Raw genomic sequence first — 20,654 nt, 5'->3', positions numbered from 1 at the left:
TTGGCCCGGCGGTAAAGAGGCTGAATGAAAATCAGATGGGCCGCTGGCTCGAGCCCGGGCATCAACTGGGAACACTCCAGCTGCGAGCTGAGGACCAGGAGGTGGCTGGCTGTACGTCTGGCGTGCCAGGCAACATTATTCAAGAGCCTTTGAGCAAAACCCTGAACTGCTCCAGGGGGCGCTGTAGGCCGGGTGTGTGTTCCCAGCAAACAACTAACAGTGTAATCTCAAAGATACAGGGAGAGATTTCCTCTTCCTTCCTTCACACTTCAGGCTATCGGAGAAAATGAAAACATAAACGGAATCTGTAGTTTCCAGACGCCGCTGTCAGTCATCATTAAACAAGACGTGTGAGAGGACGAGACGGTCGTGGTAAAACAAGTAGAGGAGTTTTTATCATGTGCAGAGACAAAGCGTCTTCAAACTGCTCTTTGTTGCTTGTTAAATAATGTAGGCCGCAGACGTCACATGCAAACAGGTCATGGCGCTGCGAACGTGTAGTACTGTGTGTGTGTGGTACATACATGACACAAAGCTGCTCTGTCCACGTGAGACGAGCTGCTCAGAGGCATCTTTCAGCCCATTTACACTAGACTTAGTAACTTCTTCTAGGAAGATTCATTCATTACTGTTGGTGTACCACATGTAAACATACATTTACACTGAAAGAAAAAAGATGGAAGAAAATAATAAATATACAGGATCGCACAAAAGTGAGTACACCGCTCACAGTTGTGTAAATATTTGATTATCTTTTAATGTGACAACACTGAAGAAATGACACTTTACCAGGGTTTTTCCTGCATAGAGAAATTCTTGGTGCCCCATAAGAGGTTTTAGTGAGCGCCAAAGGAAAATCACCAGAATGATCAGAACTGAAAAAAAAAAAAGCGTTTCAAATATTCTCTGAATGTGTTTTAATAGCCATTTATCAAACAACTGTTGAGCAAGCAGAACATAAACTTAAGCAGACTGAGGACATGGATTATGGACTGGAACCATGTACTGTGGTCTGATGAGACCAAGACAAACTTATTTGGTTCAGATGGTGTCAAGCGTGTGCGGCGGCAACCAGGTGAGGAGCACAAAGACAAGTGAGTCCTGCCCTACAGTGCAGCAGGTGGTGGGAGTGTCCTGGTCTGGGGCTGCATGAGACCTGAACCCTACTGAGCATCTGTGGGGCGTCCTCAAACGGAAGGTGGAGGAGCGCAAGGTCTCTAACATCCACCAGCTCCGTGATGTCGTCGTGTTCTAAGCAGCCTGGATTGAACGCAGCAGGTGATGCATTATAACCACGGGTGACTTGAGACTTGACTTGGACTCGAGCTCAAACTTGTGAGCATCTCTGCGTTCCGTAAACAGGGACAGGGTTCCCACGCGTCCCGGAAAATCTTGTGTTGTCCTGAAATGCTTTCAACATTGTGTTGAGGCAGCATTGTGAACACCCCCCAGAGTCACATCACATGGTAGCACAGGTTGGATGACATTAATTCAGGTGACTCTTGAAACTCTGAATAATGTAAGTTGCATTCTCCTCCACAGGTAAATATTAGTCCCTGCTGGCTGGTTACTGTGGTCGCCTGTTCAGGCAACAGTGATTAAAATATAATTAATAAGAAAAGCACTTGCCAAGCACAGAACACAAAGGGGCAATACTATACAAAAAACAACATTAAAGCAAAGCATTAACACAAGGCAGTAAACAGTACAAAGCAACAGTAATGGATTTCATAGATAAATTATAATCGGACTCCTGCAGTGTATGACCTGATCCCTGTTGGTCATACCAGCTAGATCATCGCTGGAAAAATCCTGGAAAATAATCTCTAGAAAAGAGTGGGAACCCTGAGGGAGTTTTATTATATTTATATTCAATATAATGTGAGCTATAATACACATGGGGGGGTGATCGAAATTAGACAGTGAAAGAGAGAGTGAAGATTCAATGATACTTAAACAAATGGAGAGAGAGAGAGAGTGAAGGCAGACCAACAGTCAGTGGGGAAATTAAGGTGTCATGTTGATGTTTGGTTCATTTACAACTGTTGAATCTGGAGGAGCAGAGTGACAGAAAACAAGGCTCCAGGCCGTCTGTGCCATATGTTTTCTACCCGTAACCACAAACAGTCTCAGATTCCTGTGTGAAAACTTTCCTTCATGTCTGCAGTCCTGGAGATCTGAATAACAGTGGCATTGTCCCCATGAGAATGTTTTCCAGTTCTTCAGCGACCCTTCAAGCGAGTTTTGTATATTTGTTCATGTTTGTGTTTTGTTGTATGCTAAATGAATCCCCATCCTTCTGAAAATCTAAAAGATCTGAAAATGAATTAATTGAATCCACATTTTTGTAGCTTTGGAAGGATCTTCTGGGGGAAATCCAACACGGTGTTTATTCCCCGGCCAGTTACAGACTGTGTGAGGGAATACATGGAAAGCAGAGCGTGGGTAGTCAACCATAAAGAACCAATTTAAATCATAAAATATTGTATGAAACATAATGATGCTCAGTTTTTTTTAACCAACTGACATAACAAGGAAACATTTACGTTTTAAATGTCTTTGGTAAAATGTCTTTAATTTCTAAGAAGTTCATTAGCTGTGTTTTAGGAGGGAAAAAAAGAGTTTAGGACAGGAGATAAACTTCTTGTGATAGACGTTCTGTTGATGTCTGAATAATGTTTCACCGCTGCAGCTGTAGTTCTCGGTGTGTCTCATGTGTTGAAGAAATAATGTGAGCCAGGTTCAGGTGTGATGAAGACACAGTGTTGTTTGCTGAGCCTGGCTGAAGGGATACAGTGCCAGCGGCGTACAACGTGCGAACACATGGAATACCAACAGCAAACTTCAAGGACAACATCTTTTGTTCCCCTGTAGCGCATGCAGGTTTCCCTCTTAGGTCATCTTAACTGGCCTTAACCTGAACAACAAATCTGTCTGATGTTTAGACTCCAATGTGTTGCCTACGTCCATGTCCATGAGTTGCACTCTAATCTGTAGAGCCAGAAAGTTCTTGTAAATATTCTTGTAAGATTCCCAGAGAACACCGGTATCTGCTCGCCTGATGCCTGGCCTACTATCTCCCTCATCGGTCTAACAGCTGTCTCCCTAAAAAGGACAGTTATAACGAGAGCTGGAAGCTTCAATGATCAGCTAATGACTCCAAGCTGATACCTGCCTTACCTTTCCTGTACCATCAGTTAAGCCCAGAAGAAACATCTTTAACATCATGTGAGCAGGGCGCTTGCATGTACTTAACTAACAAACTGTATTGCACCTCACCTGGATGTTGGATGAAATGTGGCCAGTGACCCTAATCCAGGCGGCATCCTGAGGACCTACACTGACACTGGATCATCTTGTACCTGATGATTTACATCCAGCATTGACATTTGGTGCAAATGCAGGAAGTAACGTTCTCTTCATGTAGCAATGTAGCATGGCGGACAGTAAGAGTGTAGAGGACTGGGTGGTGGATTAGAGTATGGTACATCTAACTTTTATGACCAATAATGGCGTCCGACCTCTGGATGGTTAAAAGATTCTGGAAATACCTTCACAATACCTGAATCTTCTTCTCAACCGTTGGGGCTTTTCAAACATCTTAGGCTATATCCACACTGCTACGTTTTTGTAGTAGTTAAAATGATCTCCATCCACACCAGTTCAATTCAGTTTTATTTATATAGCGCCAAATCACAACAACAGTTATCTCACAGCGCTTTTCATAGATCAGAATCAATCTTCGTCTATATTAAAACGACTGGGAGTTATTCTGTTCTCTATTTTTATAAATGACTTGGGTAAGACATTCAAGCAAAAATACACTTCTATGCTGATGACACTGTCATTTATACACATGCTCCCTCCATAGCACAGGAGGTGCAAGCGCTTCAGACTGCATTTCAGTCATTACAAACTGCTCAGCCCAATTTAAAATTGGTTTTAAATCCTCAGAAAACATAGTTTTCAAAAGCTCCCTTACAGTTGCTTGATAATCTTAGCATTTTTGATGGTCCGATCGTAAATCCGTTGAAAGTTTGCCCTCATACAAGCAAATTTTTATGCAATGTATATATTGCTTATCTAGTTAGGAAGCTCGAAGTGAAGATTGGTTTTTATTTTAGAAATAAATTTAGCTTTACTTTCAATTCCAAAAAAACTTTTCTGTCAGTGATTGATTGGTGAAATATGTGAACGCAGCCTCCTCCATCTTACGTAGCCTTGATTTAGTGTACCATGCATCTCCGTTTTGTTACAAATAAAGTCCCCTACTCACAAATTAGAAACTTGTATATCAATTGATAAATTTAAGAGCGTCAAAGAATGTGGCAAAGGAGGCATGTGGTTGTTTTTATTGAGGCCATTGTGTTTGAATAGGTGTACTTTTTGTGGGGTTTTTTGTTGTGAATTTTGTCATGTTGTATATGTAGTATTTTAATGTTTATGTATGGTTGCTTCCTTGGACAGGTCTCTCCTGTAAAAGAGATTTTTGATCGCAATGGGACTTCCTCGTAAAAAAGAGGTAATGACCATAACTCATCCTCACCTTAAACATACTGTAGCTGCCATGTGCACATACTGTAGAAAGCATAAATGTTAAAATGTTGGCACTGAGCGTGACCCGAGGATAGTGTCAGTGTTCTTGTCTGGTGACAGAGTTGCATTTTCCAGGAATGGAAAGTTGCAGACCTTGGTAATAATCTATCTATGAAATGAATCAGTGCAGCTACAACTCTGAAAGAGAAAATTAGACTGATGGGTACTCAGCATGTTCGTTTGAGACCACAGTTTGTTTCTCGTTCTCATGAAGAGACTCCTGTAAGGTGCAGCATGTAGTTTTAGTTGCATTAACTTAAACAGAAATGGATGGATGGATTGTTTTGGAAGGCCCTGATAAATGAGACAGTCCAGTCAGTGCCGATGTTACGTTCCACAGAGTGAAAACAGCTCTGGCAGTAAGTGTTTATTGCCCTTGAGCGAGTTTTCCACCCACTTGCATCCATCTCCAATTAATTGTCTAGTTTATTTACACCTTGCTGTTGCAGCCAAATGAGGGTTTGCATTGAAGGGAATAAACGTTTCCCTCTCTACACCTTGAAATCACTGTCTTTCCACCTGGCTCACTCTCTCCTCTGTCTCTAACTGTGTCTCTCTTTCTGTCCTCATTTCACTTTCACTCTCACTTCTTCTTACCCTTCGTCTCTGGAACGTTGAAATGAAAATAATTGGCGAGGTGTCTAAAATGCAAATTGTTTGGGTTAGCTAATTACCCCGACATATGCTGTTTGAAGTGTCACAGTTTTCTTTTTTTTTTTATCCTTTATTCTCTGAGTGTTATTTCCAGCTTAACGTACGGGACAGAAAACACAGAGCTGGTTTGGATTATCAGTTGAGAGGTTTGCCTGTTGCTGTGGCAGCTGTTGTGGCGTCTCATAATGGCACCTCATGCCTGACAGCTGACGGACAATACAAAACATCTGTGTCCTGCTTGTAATTAGACTGTTGTGAATTTATTCAGTGTGCGCTGCTCTTGTTTTAAGTTGCGTACATGAACATTTTGCAAAGCATCTTTATCAGCTCCACATTGCCAGCTAAGTGAAATCATCCACAATATCCAACTAACACCGGCTGCAAACTAAAGGATAACTGGGCTGATTTTAGATCAGATTTGCCCTCCTGACAATCGCCGAGGCTGGTCCGAAGTGATTAACGGCCTAACTAGTTCAAAATTAACTAGTTCAAAGAATGTCCCCTTTGAGCTACGTGGTGAACAAGTGATGACCTCTAATACTGTGGAAGAAAACAATGAAGAGCAACTCACCATAGACAAAACAACGGCTGCGCATCTCAGTGTGTTGTAGAGTCTCTCTGCTGTTACTGTCATTCTCTACTGTAGAGTTAAGTACAAACCCAAAGTATATTTCTGTGTGACTGTTTTCTTCCTAGCTCTACCACCCTCCTCCCCGTCTCTGCTAGGCCTACAGTAGCATCCTTCCTCACAGCACTGGGACTCCAAGACCAGGGGTGTGTGTATGTATATGTATATATAAATAAATAAATAATATCATCTTACAGTGGTTGGGTTAAATAAATAACATGTGGTTATAACAACCCATTGCCTGGGGAGGCGTCCTACCCATGTGTACTGGGTAAAGTTTACATCACTGCGTTGGTGCTGTATCGAGCCGGACTGGGTCAGTTTTGACCCAGTGATCTTTACTGTGTAATAATATTGATTTGTGCTGCTTTAATGTCTTGACTTTAAGTTGACTTTTCATTTGGTTGTTTGTGCTAAGCAGTGCTTCTTCTCATGCCTCCTCTGCTAGACCAACATCACAGTAAACTGTAGCCTGTGACTATAAAAACCATCCAAAAGAAATGAGAGCCTCTCCAGCGGCACACTTTGTAGAGGCTTTTTATCTGGAGGAGCTTTTCATCTGGGTAATGTGTTGCTGATGCTCGCTCCACTTTGTTGCTTTGAGATTGTCACTTTCATTTTAAGAATGCTTTCCTTTTACTGGAAGATTTGTCTGTATCTCCTGGAGATGTTTTTACTCTTTTATTTGGTGGATCATCTTCAAAATTTCCATTTGAAGGCCTAAAGTACACGGTTCACACGAAGCTCCTGTCTGAAAGTTACACTTATTCAGTTCACATCTTTATTTCCTTTGTGTCCAGCTGAAGAATCCCCTTTATTGGAACGAGACACAATATCAGCTGGTCCTCTGTGGCTTTTGAGGGCCCCTTATTAAATCTTAAAACCTTAGTTTCACACGGTTCTTACAGAAATGAAGAAACATCTCTGAGTTATTTGAAGACAACCAAAGCAGGAGGTAGTTAATGATCTCATTAAGTCGTCTTTGGACACACTAAATAAAGAAAATGTTGCTTCCAAAAGGTGAAACCACTTTTTCATCTCTTGGTTCTCAAACCTTAGATTTTTCTTATCCTCTTTCTTTAAACCACAGGCCCCTGGACTCCGACTCCGACTCCGGCCCCAAGAGTCCTACAGTTAATGTCCGTGAGCTGAGGCAGCCCATTTAATGGACTGAGGTGTGATTACATCCTGGAGAGCTTAATTTAGATAGCAGCCAAGTGATCCTCCACGCCTGCTGGGGGCCTGTTATTAAATCTATGCAGGAATCAATGTAGGAGAGTCCACTGCTCCAACAAAGCAACATGATTTATAATGTGTTTGGGTAATCTATCGATTTTTAATGTGGTGGAAGCCATCGATGTTGTTTTTCCTATTAGATGAGAGTAAACACAGCTAGCCGTGAGTAATGGGTTGTGACCTCCCTCTTCCTCTTCCACATGTGCACACACACACTCTTAATTTAATATGTTCACACACTTACAGTGCGGCAGAAATGCAGTGAGTTCAGGTAACTTGTTGGCGGGTGAAACCGTCGGGCCGTCTGTCACTTTGTTGGACAGGAAAAATGCACAGAGGAAAGTCCTGGAGTGATGTTTGCGCATTGTGGCTCAGTCAGCTCAGGGAAAATCTGTGGTGGCGTTTCAAACTAAACTCACCAGTCCAGAAGAGGCCCTGCAGCAGCACAGGCCAGACTACGAGAGGGAACTGTTGGAGAATCTCTAAGCTTACCTATCAGAAACGAGAGGCATCAGTTTGAGTACAAAACTAAAACCAAGTGAGTATTTTCTGTTTGCTTGCTGGGATCCAGAAGAGGAGGTCTTTGTTGATGCGGACTCTTGTGGAGGTCTTAACTGACATAAAGGGTGTTTCTCAAAACCAAGAATACAAAGAACAGACTTATGTTCTCGGCTAGAACGTTCTTGCCAGAATGAACTTGCGATGTCACGAGCACACAGAACGCTGTTGACAGTTTGAGATGATGCGTTCTTGCTGATATTGCGCAATCCCCCCCAGCACAGAGGCGGCCTGCGGAGCTTTTAAGTTAAAACTAGGGCTGGCCAAGGTAACGCGTTATCGCACATATCCACGTACGTGTTAGACATGATTCTGTGAACACGTGTTGAACACAGAGGGGAAAATGGCTTCACGTGCTCTCTACATGTTCCTGAATACTGATTGCTGTTTCGATCGTGTCACACACTTTCTGCCACAAAGGTCTTTTAAAATAACTCATTTCCTGACGCACATCCAAGTACAGTCGTTTGGAAATATCTTTCATATAAAGCAACGACAGATCCCACACGTGCTTAGGACACTTAATCCACACGTCTTAGCGAGTAGGACACGTCTTCACATTTAAGATACACTTTAAAATGATTGTAGATTTACAGTAAATTACTGGCTACTAGTTACATTACTTTCACAGTATGTTTACTGTATCATTTTACAGTACATTGTTGGGAAATGACAGCTGTATACTGTGATTAAGCAGTATGCATACAACACTGCAATACCACTGAAATGTGCTATAAATTCACACTTAAAATCTGTACAATACTTTGACTCTTTCACAATTTTTATCTGTTCAATAAACCCATTATTACCCTAAATATTTGAAAAATAGATTAAATTCAAATAAACACAAACCCATGCTCTATTTTACATATTTATTTTGCAGTTTAAATAAACTTTGCAGGACAGGCAACTACTGCATTAATGTAATGAACCTTTTATACATCTTTTTAAAAAAATTAAGAAGTTGAAGTAACACTATTTAAAGACTTTTAAATTATATAGACTAAACAGTTAATTGATTAATCGGGCAGATTAACTGATAATTAAACGGTTTGCTGCGGCCCTACTTTATAAAAGAATTTGCATTTGTTTTTCTACCACACAACTGAATTTTAAAGACATTTTCACCTCCACTTTAACATAAATTAATTCAAAAACAGAACGGTGAAATATTAAAATACACTTTTAAAACCGTAATCCTTCAACTCGCGCTGTACGCATGTCTTGGCTTTCACAGTATCTACTGTGACATCCACTCAGAGTCAATGAGCTTCCTGATTAGTGGACACACTTGCTGGTTGATTTGTCCTCGCTGTCTCTTTGATATCGTGCCCGTCTCTGGATTAATGCCCAAAAAGAACCTATAAACAAAAACACGGAAGGAAAGCAGTTAGTTTCATTCAGGTGTCATTTCCCAAACAGTCCCCCCAGCTTTCAGTGGCTCACTGCTGTTGTATGACAGAGCTAAAATTAAGTTAGTCTGCCTGGACCAGGTGACACTGTGGTTCAGTTAAAAAGCAACCATTTAAAATAACAGTAACTGAAAACCATTTTCAGTACAAACACTTCAATCAACAAAGTGCAGGTGTGTGATTTACCTTGGCAGAGTAGCCTGAGCGGTACTAGCCTGTGACACAGAGGGGCACGAAATGCATGCACTGGGGGCTAGATAGGGTGGTAGGGGGTAGGCTACCCCCCGATTGGGCAAAGTGCAAAACATCCTGTCATTCTGTCATAGGTGCCAAGGCGTGGCCTTGTGAGGGGAAAACAAATAATGAACCCTTTTAGAGGTTAAAGTTAAGTTAAAACCAGCGTCTGTTAATTTGTTGTTTAAAACATTAGCGTGCTAAAACCTACCAAGAGTAAAGTTAACGTTGACCGCTAACTAGGTCTTTACATTCAGGACACGTGTTTACGTTCAGGATACGTCTTTACGTTCAGGATACGTCTTTACGTTCAGGACACGTCTTTACGTTCAGGATACGTCTTTACGTTCAGGACACGTCTTTACGTTCAGGACACGTCTTTACGTTCAGGACACGTCTTTACGTTCAGGACACGTCTTTACGTTCAGGACACGTCTTGAACAATCAAATGTGAAGTGTCACTTTGGAAGCAGCTGTCCATAAAGTGTGTCATTTCCACATTAACGGCAGGTGAAAAGGTGAAACTAAAGAATCTGAAAACACTGCAGTTCAGAGGTTCTTCACACTGACTGTGCAGCCGGTCCTTCCTCTCCTGCAGGTAGGAGAACGTACAGCGTCAGCTTGATAAGGCGGCTCGAAACCATAAGAGGCACGAGGCCGTTACATTGCGGGGACAATTTCCCAGCTGTCTGTTTGCTGTATTGGCCGGCGTTGGACTGCCTGTCAGCTACTCATTTAGACCACACCGGCCACTGGAAGGTAAGGACATGACGGCGGCGCTGGATTTTTTCCAATACCGACTTTAAATTCTCTCTTCCCCTGCTATCTAAAGTGGGAGATCCCTCTGAGGAGAATGAGATGAGACAGTTTGTTTGTGTGGTCAGGAAGGGGGAGAGAGAGTGTTGGCTGGATGTCTGATTTGGAGGCTCCTTCTCTGTTTGATTGGGTATCTGCTGTGTGTGTGTGTGTGTGTGTGTGTGTTGCCTCTCTTTGATTGGCTGTCTGTCACTCTGTGTTTGATATTGTTTGGCTGGGAGGGTGAATTTCCGGTTATGAGGCTTTCTTTTCACCCGCCTGTCATCGCTGCATGTCTGCACTGCCGATGATTCAAGATGATGCAACAAAACATTTTAATGCACAACATACAAGCTGCAGCCCCCCTGAAAGTGAACCTGTGATGCTTTCAGGTGTTCCTCGGCAATTTGTAAATCACTTCCAGGTTTATCAGTAGCGAAATCCTTGAAGTGGAAACTGGGACTCATGAACCATTTGACTTCATCATTTGACTTCTGGCTGTTTTTTTCTGTATCATCCTGTGATTAACAACAACAACAACAACAACAGAGACAACAAACAACAACGTATATTTTTATAGCACCTTTCAAGGGACCCAAGCACGCTTTGCACATAACTAGAGACACAACAACCAAAAGAACAACAAAAGGAGGTCATTCTAGATTACATGCTTTGGTGAAGAGGTGGGTTTGTAGCAGATTATTGAAAGTGTCCAGAGAGGGAGCGTTGCAGATCTCTGTGGGGATGGAGATCCAGAGGGTGGGGGCTGCGACGCTGAAGGCTCTGTCCCAAAATGTCTGCAGTCTGGTGTGGGGGACAGAGCAGGCCCTTGTCGGTGCACTGCGGGTTCCGTGAGGGGGTGAGGTGTGGAGAAGGACCAGTAGTTACAGAGGGACATGGAGGGATTTATAGGTGAGGAGGAGGATTTTGTAGGTGATGCGGGATTTGACCGGGACCCAGTGAAGCTGAGTAAGGATTTGAGTGATGTGCTGCCACCGCCTAGTGTGAGCAAGGACCCGGGCAGCAGAGTTCTGCACACACTGTAGCCTGCCCAGGACCTCGCTGGGTACCCCGTACAGGACACCGTTGCAGTAGTCAAAGCGGGATGAGAGTCTGCAACAGAGTGTGAGAGTGAATGTCGAAGTCTGGAGATGTTCTGAGGGGAGGAGGTAGAAGGCAGACTTGGTAATGAGTGTGACCTGTGACTGACGCGTCTAATTATGTTTGTATCTATGCCACTTGTGTGGACGCTGAGTAAATGCGGTCATGTGGCTGTGGTTTACAGTTTACGGTGATACCGAGGGCCATTGTATCGGACTGCTCCGATGTCTTATGTTGAACCACACAGCCAGGGCAGCGCAGCCGTTTTTCTCTTGTAGAATAGATAAGTAAAGACGTAGTAGAATATAAATGTTCTAGAAGATAAGGCTGCAAAAATGGGAGAATAAGGCAGGATTTTGGGGAGTGCATTGTAATTAGGAGGACCCACAATTATGGATCATGTTCAGAAATGTGGATTTTGGAAAAGAGCTACAGTGTTTAACAGGGGAAATATGTGTCATCAAAAACTACTGAACATGACTGAAATGTCTTCTTCTTCTTCTTCCAGCTGGGATACGTCTGCTTCTTATTTATGGTTCTGCTGGATTGATTCTGAAATTGCCTTTTAGAGTAACTAATTTAATGTGTACCATGCTGATGGCTGGGGTTCAGGTTTGGCCTTTGCTTTGCTTTAGTCTGGACGACAGCTCGCAGCTTTTATTTCCACAAGATCCACATCTGTGTTGAAAGATGAGAAACACCCCCCTCCCCAAAAACACCTCTATTTCACATTCCAGGAGAACAAAGGACGGAGTGATGGATCTATATAAATGTGACACTTTTAATCTGGAGCTGTGTGACGTCCTCCTAACTCAAACAGACCGGAGCAGCGAGAGGAGCTGTGACACATGCACAGGCGTGGATTACTTTACACTTCTTCAGTGGCTCTTTTCAGGACAGTCATGTCTGCAGGCGTGTTGTTAGTGCCAGCCAAGGAAGCTGCCATGACACCCAGACCAGGACTGAGGTCTATTGTGGTCCTGCTGGTCCTGTCCCAAAACCTTTTCATACTATTAAAGGACCAGTTCCACGGTGTGGGAGATACATTCTCACTCCCAACTGGTCTCAAATGGACGCTTGGTCAAGACCCCTTGGCGTCGCTTTTTAACGCCCTGGGCACCCTTTAGCGTTGTTTTTGGACATGTAGGGCTCCGCGGTCAAGTTTTATAATAATGAACATCAGATTAGAGTTTCAAAATAAAACAGGTGGTTAACATTGTGAAACGCCGCAATTTGGTTAGGTTTAGGATAATATCTCAGAAGACTTACCCAACATACGGTTACGTTATTTAATAAATAAAAACATTCGTTGTTGACTTTATGTTCCACACGGGAAACGAAAACCTCTCCTCCGGTTTCTAGTCCTGTAACTGACTCTAAGGAAAGTCTTAAAGCTCCTCCAGCCAGTTTTAACCGCCGTCTTTGGTTAATGTTCTTTCTCAAACAGAGAACAGGGGTGTGGTTAATAGTCGGACGTAATACATTACCATGACAACCAAACACTGACCGGCTGGAGTGTTCGTTAACGATATGCTGTGTTAACATCACTACACTTTACTGTCTGGCAGGAGTAGCCGTTACTTCCCCATGATAGAAACTAATGTGCGCGTATCAGCTGCAGTCGACGGTCCTGTCACGCACTGCACACGGTAACTCCCACTACGTTTTATGGTGCGCTTACTTTACCGTGGGGGTGTGGTGGGTGCCTCCGCCGATGCACTGGTAAAACAGCCGTCAGTAAAATGCGTGTTGCAGACTGTATATAAGACGGCGGCAGGTGAAAGTGCGAGGCGTTTTCCGTCATCTGTTATCCAACACCGCACCCACAGATGCCATAACGAAAATGAACAGCACACTAAACCAAGAGGAGGAAAACGAAAAATAAAATAAAAGACCCTCTGTTAGCCTACTTTCTGCAATAAATATGCTAGCTACCAACACCTGGCCTACTACAACTTAGCTAACTACACCTGGCCTACTACAACTTAGCTAACTACACCTGGCCAACTACAACTTAGCTAACTACACCTGGCCAACTACAACTTAGCTACCTACACCTGGCCAACTACAACTTGGCTAACTACAACTTGGCTAACTACACCTGGCCAACTACAACTTGGCCAACTACACCTGGCCAACTACACCTGGCCAACTACACCTTGGCCAACTACACCTGGCCAACTACACCTGGCCAACTACACCTGGCCAACTACACCTGGCCAACTACACCTGGCCTACCAACACCTGGCCAACTACACCTGGCCTACCAACACCTGGCCAACTACAACTTGGCTACCAACACCTTGGCCACCAACACCTTGGCCACCAACACCTTGGCCACCAACACCTTGGCCACCAACACCTTGGCCAACTACACCTTGGCCACCAACACCTGGCCAACTACACCTTGGCTACCAACACCTGGCCAACTACAACTTGGCTACCAACACCTGGCCAACTACACCCTGGCCAACTACACCTTGGCCAACTACAACTTCCCTAACCAAACTAGAAAGACAAACCAACAATCAGACACAGCGAGACATACCTGCTGTAAGTTCTAAGTAAATTACATGATAAATTGGTTAGCTGGCTCACAACGATGTTTATCAGTTTGATGCTCTGACTTAACGAGGCATGACAGTTTTTTAACGAGGCATGACAGTGCGCCTGCGCAAGCTTATGGAATTACTATAGTCATACATCACCACCTCGTCTTAACAACTAAGCAACTTTTGAGCTTTTCAATTTATTTGTCAAAATATTTGGCAAACTATGTGGGTAATCGACATTGTGAGGACTCAGAAAAATATGAAATATCATAGAAATGTAAAAATACACTGGAGGGGGGCTTTAAGATAACCGCTTCAGAATTTTATTAGTTTCCTCTTTTATATTATGAGTCTTTTACTTTGGCACCTTTTTGGCGAACGGTAATTTTGCATCTAAAAAGGGGGCTGGTTTCTGAGATGCACGCACAGAAGTAAAGAGGAAAACACATGTCGCTCTTAAAAAGGATGATTAAGCCCCTAGCTGGAACGGGAACAAGGTATTGTGTGTTTGATTTGTTGTCTTGAAACATTGGGGGCTTCGTCCAGCTCAGAAATCTTTCATGTTTTCACCCCACCCCCCCATTGCCGCCTACCCAAAGTACATCTATAAAGCAACATTATATAGCCTACATTTATTATGATTTTTATTATTACTACTGACAATAATTAACAATGTTTTCTCATTTACTTTAATCCCAGCTGAGTGTACAGACATGCAGGCATGACTGAAGAAGTCTTTTTAAATGTGCATGTGGCACGTTTTCACCTCAATGAGAAATTAGTTTAATTAATCTAAATTCAGTTTAAAAATATTTATTGATTAAATATTCGATAGGGGGGTCTGGAGGTCCTCCCCCAGAAGATTTAGAGCATTAAACACTTCCTGAATTCTGGAGACATTTTCTGCACCAATTTATGGTGAAATGTCTTTGTTTTTATAAAGGGAAGGACAAAATTCAGGCGGCAGGTGACAGAATATAAAAATATAGAATGTAATGCAGTAATCAGCAGCTTGTTCTTTTTTTTGTTAGCTTTTATCAATATAATCGGTTATTTTTGTGCATTTGGCAATTTGTATAGGCCTACGCTTTATGGGCCGATCGTTGGTCCATTTTTTTAAAAAGAGTTAGGCCTGTAGAAAGAAATAATTTGACTTGTAGCCTACTGGATGAGACGAGCGCACTGCTCTTCATCAGACAGGCTGCTTCATGAGGATTACTGCATATTAACATGGAAAATATTTTGTTGCGGCTGTTCAGTTCCATCAAGGGATACAGTCAAAACGTGACCTGGCGACGCCGATGGATTTGTTTAATGTCAATGTGCAGTAATACGCAGTTTAATCTATTCAACTGTGCAGAAGTGTTTAAATGTGTTATCTGTTTGTCATGTGACGTCAGGCTAACATCAGCTTTTCAGCATCGGAACGGAAATGTTTTTATGAATGGTCAGAGGTACGGTTAGTGTGGCCTTCGGGTAACGTTAATGTTTATGAGCTAATTTTGTGTTATTTATATCTTACGGTGTTACGGAAAGACAAAGTAGATTTGTGTTCAAACGAGGCTGACGGCTGAACATCAGTACGCTTCACCGTTGTCTGGCTGGGGGTTTGCTACAGGCGCACCTGTCGACCCCAACCACTTCCTTATGAGAAGATTGATCCCACTCTCATGTAAACACATGGCTACAGCCTGCTGCTAATTAGCTTAGCTTAGCACAAACTCTGGAAACTGTTGAGAAGAATGCTGTAAGGTACACATGTAAATAAATGTATATTTGTAGCCACTGATGGGCACTACCACAGTTATATTAATAAATCTGTATTCTTCTACTCACACTGACTAATTATATTTTATTTATTTAATAACAATTTGCTGCTTACCAACTACATTTCCCAAAATGTCCAACAATTTAAGAGACGTTATATTTTGTAAGTGAATATTCATATTAAGACCAAATCCAGTCTGTCAAATATATTTGCCACTAAAAGTCACTCACTCATTAAAATGACTTGTCCTCTAAAAGTGAGTTTCACAGACTCAGAGAGCCGACCTCCCAGGGCTTCATTAGGAAGAAGCATCTATGCGGCGTGGTGCGGCTGAGGGGGGCCCACCTGCTACTGAATCAGAGTTAAGTGGCCTAAAGCTGAGGGACGACTTGGGCCCAAGGGTAATTTGGCGTTTTGCTCAAGGGTCGTGTGCGCTGTGAAACGGCCTAATTAGAGTAACGAACAGGCCGCTCTGGGATTCATACTTTGGCCGGACAGTGACGGCGCTCTGTAATGTAGATGATACCTGTTAATGTTGAGGAGGAACAAAAGAGCAGCAGCAAAAGGTCAACGTGACGAGGAAGGATCGCGCTGGACGTCTAACGAGCCCACATGGCGGATTATAGATCTCTCAGTAGTGAAAAAGTAGCTCATAGAAAACTTTGTTATACTAAAACTGTCCCGGTTCTAGGAGGGTTGGTGTTTCCTGTTTCACTTTTATACTTTTATACCTGCCCCTAGTGACGTCCTGTTCTTGTGTTTCTGAGGTTGATCGTTTGCACCTGCCCTCGTGTGTTTCACCTGTGGCCTGCACTACGAAGGGAGTTCAGCCTGCTCAGAGTCAAACTCAGCGATGACCAAACTCTACTACTCCCGCCTACACTGGAGTTGAACTACGACGTTGGTTAGTTGAGTCGGTGTTAACTTCACTGGAGTTGGTGCTCGTTGGCACAAAAGGGGCGTGTTCAGCCGTGCAGGCAGAGTTTTTAACGGCGCGTTCTCCGTATTTCCCCCAGAAGAATGCACGTTGATAGTGTGTCAGGATATGAGGAGTTTAAAGACACGTTAACGGCTAAATCTAATATCGTGGTGGCCGACAAAGCCAGGGAGGCTTGTTCGCGTCGCAATTGATCCTTCGCTAAGCCCCGCCCCCCTTAGTTACTGTTGCTAAGTCTGACAAACTGTCGCCGTTGCTACTGTCTATTACTGCAGTCCCCGGAGAAATATTGTCACATTTGTTGGAAAAAGGGATCTCTGAAAGAAGCAGACAGTTTTGCAGTTGCATTGTAGATTTGAAGGTTTTTTTCAGGCTGTCAGACCCAGACGGACTCAGACTGACGTGAAAAAAATTATAGAAGCTAAAGCCTGCCGATCACACAGAACAAGTGAACCACCGCATCCCCGACAACTGAGACAAAAGACAACGATATGAAGGATCAGCAGTGTTCCTGTACAGCTGGTCGGCCTCTGTTCATTGTTACAGTCATTAAAAAGCAGAACAGCAGGACTTTATTACGTTACGTTCAGTAGGAGGTTTTTGGATTACGTCTTGTGCGTGCGTGTATTTTTACTTTTGTTTGGACTCTTAGGGCCTGATTTACTGAAGGTCTGCGTGAGTAAAAACGTGTGCAAACGTGATTTCACCAGCAGATATACCTGTAAGCTGATCCACTAACGGTGTTCACGCAGAAAGACGTCTTCCAAAAATGCAAGATAGCACCTGTTGTTCATTTACTACTTTTGCCTTAATGAATATGCAGTTTGGGGCGTTTCAATTTTATTGTGCAAAGTAATTTATTTACCACACGCAATGTGATCTAACAAGCCTGAACGCAGTTTCATGTGAGTACAGCAGCATCTGTAATTAATACGTTTGAAAGGAAAGTGCAAACCGCGAAGTGCAGAGATGGCTGTTATCGCTAAGGAGACACAGCTGTAACAAAAGAAGACATAGAGAAATTAACAATATTTAATAAGATAATATTATTCTATATCCAATGTGTGGAAATATATTTATTCCATGAACTATATGAATTGAATTGTTTTTTGTCTTTTCCTTGAAGCTTTAGCGATACTGTCCTGATTCTTTTCTCCATGAGATGGAAGAATTTAGAAAGTTGTGTGGTGCTGCGGAGTGAACGATCACCAACTGCTCACAGCGCGTCGGTCACAACCCATTTTAGGTACCGGGGAGGGAATGGGTCGTCAGGGTGTACAGGGCCAGGTACAGGAGGGCGCGAAGCGACCGGGCACGGTGTGGACGGTCGGTGATCGTTCCCTCTGGCTGGATGAAGCCCGATCTGCTGGCATTTCCTCGCGTCTGGGTCATTGCAGCGTACTGTAGGACCTGCAGTGGGAGCCCAACACTGACACCATCATCAAGAAGGCCCAGCAGAGGTCGTACTTCCTGCGCCAGCTCAGGAAGCTCCACCTGCCTAAGGAGCTGCTGATCCAGTTCTACACAGCCATCATCCAGTCTGTCCTCTGCACCTCCATCACTGTCTGCCTGCCACCAAAAAGGACAGGAGCAGACTAGACCGGACAGTCAGGACTGCAGAAAAGATAATGGGTGCCAACCTGCCCTCCATTCAGGAGTCAGGAAACGGGCAGGAAGCATCGCTGCAGATCCATCTCACCCCGGACACAACCTGTTCCAGCTCCTCCCCTCTGGTAGGCGCTGTACGCCAAAACCAACAGACTCTGGAACAGTTTCTTCCCACAAGCCATCACTAATATATATTATATTAACATGTCTTTTTTTGAAAGCATTTATTTTGAGGGCCATTCAAGACTAGCTTAGCGCATACACTGCCCCAGTTTGTACTGCTGCACAGAACAGCTGATTCCTGTGCAATAACCCAGTAACTCTGCCTCTAATCAGCCACCTGTTTACTGTTACTGGCTAACACTTACTGTTTATTCACCATTCTCTATTTCAGAGCTGTCCATACTGTTGTCATATTGTAGATACCGTGTACCAAATCCACCTCAAATCCAACTTATGCACAAAATACTTATTTATTCCAGCATCCTTTGCACTATGCTTCGCACTGTGTACATGTATGCATGTATGTATGTATTTGTCAATGTCTATTCATAGTGTGTATATTAGTGTTGTCTACACTGAAGTCTTTCTGATTTTATTAAAAATAAATGATTATAAATAAATTGTGTTTGCTCCTGTCATATACACAGTAATTCTTAGTAAATCAAAAATTACACATGCAGTATTTTAGAAGGCACGCGCTATTTAGTAGTCTTTGTTCTGAGTGTAAATCCGGCCCTTGGACTTCTCACCAGTTCTGTTGTTGTCGGACAATCAACCACACTTGAACTTTTTCATATCTCTGCTCAAGTATTAACTCAGTATCACAGGAATCGAAGGTCGAACTGAAGGCCACTCTAACCTCTGAGCAGCTTCTCATGACGGACATGTTGAGGTAACATCTCATAATTTTCAAGACTTCAGATGACAGATTTATAATCAAAATCAAACTCTGTATCCTTCCTCCACCTGAATTCTGATCAAATTCGGCCATAAAATGTCAGCAAAATGCCCCAAAAATAAAAATGTAATAGATCCACGAACACTTCGGATTCACATGCAGCGCTCCTGAGGTCCACAGCCAGAGATCCGTGACAGGTGCACAGATGTGTTGATGTTCTTCACACTTAATATGAATCATGTTACTCGCCTGCTCCTCTCTGGCCATTTCAATTACCACACCTGCTCATCTGTCCGGGTTCAGGTGAATTTAGACGTCAGCGCGCTAACATGTATGTGATTCCTGTCAGAAGGCGTGCGGGTCTCACTCTGATGGTGCACTTTAAGGATTTAAAGGGTCAAACTGTAACAGCGATGCATCAGATACAGTAGCACCATGAAAAAGGTTGGTCTTAAGATTAGCATTGTAGAAGTATTTAGTGGCAGTGGGCTGACGGAAGATTAGAAATGTCCTGAGGAAGGTGGAGAGATAAGAAAATCCTTCACATATAACTGGCTGTAATAAGTGGATTAAGGCTCGAGGTTAGGAGTGAGGGTAGAGGAAGGTCAGGGTTTGACAGAAAGTCAAGTTTTCTAGTCAACAAATAAATGGAAGTCATGGAGTCTGTGGGTGAGGGTGCATTTTCTCATGTTCAGGTGTGTGATTGTGTCTGCAGGCGCCGCTTTGAATCTTCCAGGATCTAAAACTCCAAACTAAAAAAACAAAAGAGAAATGCCCTTTCCTGTTATATAATCACAGCATCACACGACGAACGAAACGGGAAAGGACAAGCAGGGAAAAAACAACCCAGAGAATGAAATAAATAAAAGAAACAAATGAATAATAAACAAAAGAAAGCTGCTGTTCACTCCAGCCGCTGCTCTCCACCTTCCTTTCAGCGAGGCTGAACTTCTAACAGCCCCACGGTATTCAAGTGCGCGCTGTCGTTGCATTAGTAGCCTTGCCCATTAGGGAAAGGTCAGCCATGCAGGCACATATCGAACACAGACATCCCACCGATGTCTCAAGCTGCTCCTCTGAAAAGGCGCTCTTTCTTTCAGTGGCTCGCCGAGCATTTGTATTACTGTGGAAATCAAGCTAAAAGGTCAACAGTTCTACGGCTTCCCTTTTGTTTTTTAAGAGTGTGTGTGAAGAGGGAGAGTCGGCCTGCAGTACTCTTCTCCATCTTATCTCCTCCAGCGTCCTTGTCTACCTGTCCTCCCTCACCTCCCTGCATTAATCCATCACGTCACTGACGCCCATTCATCTTTTTGTCGTTGTTGCATCCGTCTGTCCTCCCTACGTTCGTTCATTTTACAACTCATCTGTCATCGGCTTGTCTCGTGCTCGTACCTCTGCTATCCTTTGCAGCAGTATGAAGTTACAACAGTGCAGTATTTTTCAGCTGTCCTGTTGTGCCCTCTTCACATTTTTTTTTCTTTCACTCTTTCCTTTGTCTTTTTTGCTTTCTTGTTATTTTAGTTTCTGCACTTTTGTTTGCAAAAAGTACTCCGGTCCTTTACTCAAAGGTCCACTGTGTAATATTTAGGAGGATCTGTTGACAGAAAGGCAATATAATATCCATAACTATGTTTTCAGTGGTGGATAAAGACCTTACATTTCTAACTAAATACA

The 20,654-nt window shown here is 43.1% G+C and overlaps 1 long non-coding RNA gene across 2 annotated transcripts in view; it reads left to right on the top strand.

Moving 5' to 3' along the window:
* The window catches only part of LOC123986877, a 139,330-nt gene that overhangs the window by 47,316 nt on the left and 71,360 nt on the right, over nucleotides 1-20,654 (top strand). Inside the window, exons 4-5 of one of the 2 annotated variants that reach the window (XR_006829001.1) lie at nucleotides 4,468-4,522; nucleotides 5,947-6,024. The exons of the other annotated variant lie outside the window; for it this stretch is intronic. This is a non-coding gene — a long non-coding RNA (uncharacterized LOC123986877). The remainder of the gene's footprint in view (nucleotides 1-4,467; nucleotides 4,523-5,946; nucleotides 6,025-20,654) is intronic. 2 annotated transcript variants of the gene reach the window in all.

The sequence above is a fragment of the Micropterus dolomieu genome, linkage group LG18 (assembly GCF_021292245.1).
Source record: "Micropterus dolomieu isolate WLL.071019.BEF.003 ecotype Adirondacks linkage group LG18, ASM2129224v1, whole genome shotgun sequence".
Classification (NCBI taxonomy): domain Eukaryota; kingdom Metazoa; phylum Chordata; class Actinopteri; order Centrarchiformes; family Centrarchidae; genus Micropterus; species Micropterus dolomieu.
This window is presented reverse-complemented; position numbering and strand designations above follow the sequence as displayed.